Source organism: Palaemon carinicauda, chromosome 1 (genome assembly GCF_036898095.1).
Source record: "Palaemon carinicauda isolate YSFRI2023 chromosome 1, ASM3689809v2, whole genome shotgun sequence".
Classification (NCBI taxonomy): Eukaryota; Metazoa; Arthropoda; class Malacostraca; order Decapoda; family Palaemonidae; genus Palaemon; species Palaemon carinicauda.
The window spans coordinates 289742296-289751078 of NC_090725.1; positions in this window are offsets into that span (position 1 = coordinate 289742296).

An 8783-nucleotide genomic window follows, 5' to 3' on the forward strand; every position below is an offset into this window, starting at 1 on the left:
CCTAAATTTCCCTAAAACACAAGCAACAACTCTAGTATTTAACAAAATTTTATCAGAAATAATTACTTAACATACTGTTGCGTCCACTATAACTTTAATATACTACATATTTACTTTGGATAAATTTCTTTATGATACCAAAAATATTAAAATTTATTTAACTTACTTTAAGGGATGCATTTTTTTACCCTATACTGCAGGGGAACCCTACATTCTACAGGACCTTTCATAATTCATTTTATCGTATCCAGTTTTTTTAAACATAATATTCAGAGCTTAATAGAATTTTTATTTCAATGTGTTCTGTATAAGATGAAATTGTAATCATATTGAGTGCCATAAGAAGCAAAGCTTAACAAAAAGCAAGCCATTTAAAGTAGGATGATTAAATATAATAGACTAAAATTTGTCATAACTAATTTTACATAATGAAACCAAATTTAAATTTTCTAATATTTACCTTTTAGAACATTAGGCCTATTGTTAAAATCTGAGGAACATTGAAGAGTTAAGAGGGCTAATATCAAATTTCCCAAAATCTCAAGATAGATAACATTCTATCGTTATTTTTATTCTAGTGAAATATTTACTTAATCCCCCAATTAATTAGTTGGGCTATAAAATGCTTTAAACATTTTTTGCAAACAGAATGTAATATCTAAGACATATATGTAAGTGAATAATATAAGCAAGCTGTTTTGTGTTTCAATGGTTACTTCATGAACGACCCTAGTCGCTCTGTTTCATGATTTAGATAAAGAAAACTATACACATTCCTGTAACGAAGAAAACGTTTTTATGGGATACTATGGTATATTTAATAGACAAAACAAAATTAAAAATCTATTCTTATGAAAGAACTTTAGCAAAATCTTAAGAATTATTTTCAATGAATATATTATCTTCTATAGCTTACATAGTTTTAAGATATGAATTATGTAAGATTTACTGAAGAATAAAAATATTTAGGCATAAAATGACAAATATACTCTATCCTCCCTTGCTATTACTGTAGATTCATCATCATCAGCCATTACTAGTCCACTGCACAACGAAGTAAAGCCTCAGGTATGTCTACCACTTACATGTTTATAGTATTTCTATGTCAGCCAACTCCTACAAGATTCCTTACTTCGTCGATCCATCGTCTTCTCTTCCTTTCTGTTTTTATTTTATAATCTCTAAGGCCCAATTCGGCTACTCTTAATTTCCATCTATCGTCTAACATTCTCATTATATCTCCTCCTCAAGTCAATTTCAATTTCTTACAATCTGTTAGAGTATCCTCTACTTTAGTTTTCTCTCGTATCTGTATTGCTCTTTTTTCTGTCTTTAAGTGTTATTCCCATCATTATTCTTTCCATAGCTCATCGAGTTGTAATATAGCTTATGTTCTAAGGCTCCAAGTTTCTGATGCATAAGTTAATACTAGTAGGACCATCTCATTAAATACTTTTTTTCAGAGAAAGTGGCATTGTGCATTTTATAATCGTATTTGTTTATCTAATGCTCTTCGCCCCATGATTATCCTTCTTTTAGTTTTGGTCTTGCCTCCTGGGGAAAACACTTACTGTCTGTCCTTAGTAGCCTACATAAGCTATTAGAGTAATCCCCAGTATATATGTGCATTATGATTGATTTTTCTGGATAGTGTAAATGACCGTAAAGGGACATAGAAAGCGTAAAGGGACGTAGAGGAACCTAGATGAGGTCAATAAATGTAATTTTCCTATTAAAACGGTTTCCAGGTAGTACCCATATAGCTATTGTTACTCATGGAAAATTTTTAAAAAAGATAATCCCGGAATAAGGACCCACGGGGCTTGTGAGCCCAGCTTACCATGTACCACTTGTCAGAACATGGTAGCAGTGATGTTGCTAATGTTAATTCTTCGAGCACAGCGAGACACGGTGGATAAAAAACAATCAGAATTATAACCTAGATCAAGACCCAATAATGTACGGTATTAATTATCAACTCACATTATTACCCACACTGGAAATTGCCAATGACCATCACATGTGTAGGCCTACTTTCAATCACTTTTAAAATGAGTATTACTAGTCATATCTTAATCTATATCAGTTTACGTTAATTTACGTTGTTTATTTCCTTCAAGTTCCTTTACACTTTTCCGTCAAACACGTTGGAATCAGTTAGGAGAGGAAGAGCAAGAGAGAGATTGTGTGATTTTGTAGGGAGAGATTTGCTATGGAAAGGCATTTACGAAAATAAAATACAGGCTTAATCACCCAAACATTATAGGCCTACATTAAATTATTTATGTAGAACATTTCTATGTAAGCCTACTGGATACTTTTGTAAATGACAGCATCCCAATTTCCTATTGTTGACAGGACTATCATTATACCAGAATTTTCTCAAATATTAGTTTAAGTCTTGCTATGAATATCATAATTGTAACATTTAATACTATTCAATAGAGCCAATAAAACAATGGTAAGGCAGCTTTTCTAGTAATTATTATATTTATACATTGTAAAAGAACATACTGTAGATCCTACAGTAGTCTATATTTCCTGTGATGCTCATCAATACTTTATTACCTGCATCTCTCTCTCTCTCTCTCTCTCTCTCTCTCTCTCTCTCTCTCTCTCTCTCTCTCTCTCTCTCTCTCTCTCTCTGACAAGCAAAACACGGTTTCTTGCTCAGTGAATGTTGCAGTTGCTCTCTCTCTCTCTCTCTCCTCTCTCTCTCTCTCTCTCTCTCTCTCTCCTCTCTCTCTCTCTCTCTCTCTCTCTCCTCTCTCTCTCTCTCTCTCTGACAAGCAAAACACGGTTTCTTGCTCAGTGAATGTTGCAGTTGCTCTCTCTCTCTCTCTCTCTCTCTCTCTCTCTCTCTCTCTCTCTCTCTCTCTCTCTCTCTCTCTCTCAAAGCACGGGTTCTTGTTCATTGAATGTTGCAATTGTTCTTTGACTATGAATGACAGACAAGTTAGGCTTAGGACTATTGCACTAATAATGTTTGTATCCATGACATTTAAATACGTTAAATATTATAACGAGTAATAGGTTTTATCACATTGCAATTCCTACTTATATGTCAGTTATACTGTATGGGTTAACAACATGCAATGTTGAAATACCTATGCTATAAACATGACACTAGTCATGATACACATATAAACATAATGGATACATTATCAATTAGGCCGATCTGACCCACTATTATTATATTTACGATCAAGGTCATAATAAACATATGTGTGATTATGTGTGAAATCATCCTGATTTATTTTCCTATCTTTGAGATCAATAGATTTTTAGGCTTAAAAAGTCTTTAAAATTTTCTTCTCTTTCTCCAAACTTTACAAAATTAATCCACATAGGCCTACTGGAAATGAAAGATTAATATTACTTTTAGATCTGTGTTGGTGAATAGCGTAAAGGAACTTAAAGGGTCATATAAAGCGCAAATAACATAAAGTAGGTCAATAAATTTAGTTTTTTTTATTAATAATTTTTCTAGTCAGTTCCCTACCCATATAACTACTGCTGCTCATGTGAATGTGAACGTTAAAAAGAATATACATGATGTGATGGCACATGGGATTTGCAAGTGCAGCTTAATGTGTATCGCTTGCCAGAACATATAAGCAGTCTTGTATGTTAATTTTGAAGGCACAGCAATCCATGGCAGGGCAAAAACAATTAGAACTATAGCCGAAATCAAGGTCCAATAATGTTCAGCATTGCCAACGTCCATCGCAGGTGTACTACCGATCACTTTCTGATGATTAGTGATTAGTAATATCTTAATTTTGTATCCCTTTACGCTTTACGGTCGAACCCCTTTACAATCCAAATCTATTGTAAAAAAAAAAATAAGTGTACAAAATACCTTCAAAACAATAACTTATTTGGAAAGAACTCCCTGAATATTCCAATCTTCATCACCTAAAGCATATATATATATATATATATATATATATATATATATATATATATATATATATATATATATATATATATATATATATATATATATATATATATATATATATATATATATATAAAGAATTAAGAAAACCCAGCTTAAAGTATACTGTACACTTTGGTAAAAAAAAATATAGCTGTGTCAAAGAAATGTTTCAACTAATCAGAGACCTCCACCAGAACCAGCATTTCTAGATAACAGCTTTGTGAAAATTTCTCTGATTGGCTGGCCTAAGGGGGTTTTAAAAGATATTTTGTATAACAACCATTCATCACTAAATGAATAAATACGCACTAAGTGTGACGTCATATTTACTTTAGTATATGTTCTTAAAATAATAGAAAACGTACGCTAATTTGTATTAAAAGAAAATGGTTTTTAAAGGCAAACTAAACGAAATTATTAGATACGCAAAACTCATTTTGAATTGCATTTTGACCTTCTGATATAGGCATATATATATATGTATATATATATATATATATATATATATATATATATATATATATATATATATATATATATATATATATATATATATATATATATATATATATATATACATACATACATATATATATATATATATATATATATATATATATATATATATATATATATATATATATATATATATATATATATATATATATATATATATATATATATATATATATATATTTATATATATAATCTATATCTATATCTAGGCTATATCTACAGTATATATAATATATATATATATATATATATATATATATATATATATATATATATATATATATATATATATATGTATATATATATATATATATATATATATATATATATATATATATATATATATATATATATATATACATATATATATATATATATATATATATATATATATATATATATATATATATATATATATATATATATATAGATAGATAGATAGATAGATATATATATATATATATATATATATATATATATATATATATATATATATATATATATATATATATATATATAGATAGATATATATATATATATATATATATATATATATATATATATATATATATATATATATATATATGTATATATATATATATATATATATATATATATATATATATATATATATATATATATATATATATATATATATATGTATATATATATATATATATATATATATATATATATATATATATATATATATATATATATATATATATGTATATGTGTGTGTATGTATGTGTGTGTGAGAGAGAGAGATTTAATCAAATATAATGGAGAATGAATATACCAATAACACCAAAAGAAATTTAACAAAATATCTATGAATAAATTGTAAGTGAACTCACATTCAAAAGTTCCAGATTAACTAGTTTTTGACATTACAAGTTTTATTGTGTTATGTCATAGATGATAAGAAAATAATAGTATTTTGCCACACTCGACTTTTTTCTTCATAAACAGCGGAATAGTTTCATATCCTCCTGAGGAGGAAAAAAGAAAATATTAAAATGTAGCCTACACAAAACGATTTCAAGTGAAATATGAAGGTTTGCAAATACTGTACTGTAAATTAGCGTACTCACCAATAGTAGCCTATATGAAGTGGGACCTATTATTTCATAGCCAGCCTTTCCACTCAATATGCAAATTTCTTATGTTAATTAATATATTTAAGCTTTATATTTCTAATTATGATAAAAAAAATATAAGTGATTATAATAATAATAAAAAAATAACAATAAAGTGCTATGTAAGAAATAACTCTACTGTAGATCATGGGCATTTCTTTTTTATCCGTACAGACTCAAATGGCTTATCTAACTGCTAACCTACCTACCTGTATGCCTGTCTGTCTGTCTTGATCTCAACAAAGAGATCCAATAAAATATAATTTCAACATACACAAACCTACTCATTCTGTCAAACATATTTCCTAATCTCAATGAAAACACATTTACTGATAGACTATACATCCCTCATTCATATGATCAAAGAAATAAACATACCTCTTCAAATAATACACATGTTACTCTGCAATTCTTTCTCAAAATAAATGCATCTGAATTCATAATACAAAACAAATATTAGCCCCCTTTTTTTTTTGGTAAACCTTATTGCCCTATCTTTGCCTCTCTACGAATAAATATATTTGCATCTATTAGAAAATAAAAATTTTGATATGTAAAACATAACGATCCATTTTTCGTTAAATCTTATTGCCCTATGTCTCCATTTCTTTCTCTCTCTCTCTCAAGCTCACAAACTATCCTAAAATTTTAGTATAGAACATGAGGCAAAACCGTAGATCACATTCCAGAGAGTATGTTATGCCCAATGTACTTGCCCTATGTCCTCTTGTTGTGCGTGAACAAATATGGCAGATTTCTTGACTCTTTGAATTGCAGTCCTGTGATAGTACGTTGGTCAGATGACATTTTTGAAGTAGTCACGGGAAGATCCAATTGTACTAATGTTCCATTCCTACCTCATTTTCCTGATTAGAATGGTCCAGACGTTGCAAGTTGGGTTACACCATTCACGGAAAATTGCAGTAGTGATATTTCTTATATTGTTTTTGTGAAGGTTGTAAGCATTTAACTAAGATTCACAAAATAGAAAAAGCTTCTTATACATCAACGATTTACTCGTACATTCTACTGAATGTATTTGCATATATAATTTGTTCACAAGTCGCATATTTTTCACCTAATCAGTAATCACATCAGCTTTCACAATAGGCTCCTCAGTCATGAAATGTCTTTTACTTCACTTTACATTATGATATCCCTTCTCGCATCCTCTAGATGAAATTTAAACATTCCCTTACTTGTTTAACAGATTACACCGATAAGTCCTGTATTGTTTTCATTCAGGAATATACTTAAAATAGGCTTATATAGTAATTATCAGTATTTAAAATGTGACCTTTTCATTTAGATATTCATTACCATCTTCACCACTGACCTTGAATATCTTAGAAGTTTATCGTCAAGTATAACTATTTACTTGTATACATATCCAAAACCGTTCCAGTTTGACAATCACATACGGTATATCATATACAGTATCATTATACCTAAATAATTTCTTTTAGTCTTCATACTGTGAGCTTAAAAATCAAACAGCCTATAAAAAACACGAGATTCATCGATCATTAACTTTTGAAATCGTTAGAACTTACTAAAACGAATTTGTATTACTCTTATGTTTTGAACTTTCCACAACCTATGCCGGATCCACGGCTGTGTTTGTATCTAAACCTATGACTGACGCTAGTCATGACCTACACACAAAACAAATTACAATCATTACCAGCTTCATCCATAAGAACTTGACATAAGTAAACCTACACAGCCTACAAACCAATGTGACAACTAGTATACGTGAATAAAAGTTCACCATGATGTAAGGGTTTTATGAGTAACCAAAGTAATCCCTATTGATGTCTAGTAAAAAAACATAGTTGATGTAATGATTAATTTGACAATTATCAATGTTTATGTAAATGCTTTCATGATGGTTTGAGTGAACACGGTTGATAAATTTGAGTCATATGACCAGTGCAGTATTGCATCCAAGGAAAACCTACAGTTGCACCATGACGTCACAAGGTTTGAGAGATTGTACACCAAAATAGAAGAAAGGAACTGGAAACCGATATAGGGTAGAAAACCAAGGATTGGGCGCAACAGCAAATACCAGTAATGCACTGTGCCTTTATGCCACCAGTAAATTGCATTATGGTCAGCTAGTCTTTAAATTGGAATTAGACATTGAAAGCAATAGCAGCATTAATATATATGGCCTTCTCATTCATGTTGTCCTAGTTAAATATAGATTTTATCAGTGGCTGTTAAATAACCAGCTTATTAATTGCCTCCAATACTGAAACTTGCAATCCTGGTACACATAATCACTGCAACAATGACAGCAATGCTGAAAGGTTACAATAATCTTTGCATATACACAAACTCTGCAACAATGAATGTACTATGATTTGTGATAGAAGTATGAGTCTATAGAATACCTGAAACTTAATTCTTGATAGCACAATATATGACTGACTAATATCTTGATAAATCTACAGAGTAAACATATTCTCTCTCATTGTAAAACGCTTCTACATAGGTCTTCCATACTGTATCAAAGATATGGAACTCTTCCTTCACTTTAGTTATGAAAGTATTATATTTGATATGGCCTGTCAATGGAGCTGGGGAAGCCAATCTACTCTTAAGATTTAAATGGTAAAAAAAGCCTGCAGTTACACTATGAAGTGAAATTATAAAGGTTGGACAAGATAGAAGGAAGTTGGGAAATAGGTACAGAGGAAGACTAAACATTTGGCACAGCAATGGCCAACAAGGACTCTACAAAGACCCTTCAGCAATGCCTACGGTTCATTGTTTATCTCTACATACTGTATTGATATAATGTACAGCAGGTTATCATGTAGCATGACACTATCTTCTTTCAAACTAGTTTATACCTCTGGAGGTTTAACATTTCTGAGAAGTCCTTTATACCTGGAACACTGACACAGCTTAATCTATACTATATTTCTAAGAGAATACTGTATTATCCTCTGATTTGAGCAATCAAAATATTACAAACTTATAAAGTCATTTATATTTTTCCTAACTATGCCTGCCTGAGTTCTTTAATGGGAGTATGACTTCAGTGAAGCTGGTAATGGCTGTTTAAACTTTTAATGAGACGATAGTATCGCTGGTGAGTTGAGGGTAGGCCTCACTCACTTGTCATAGCGCTACTCTCACTTTGATCTTATCCTAGGACTTGTAGGGTGGTTGAG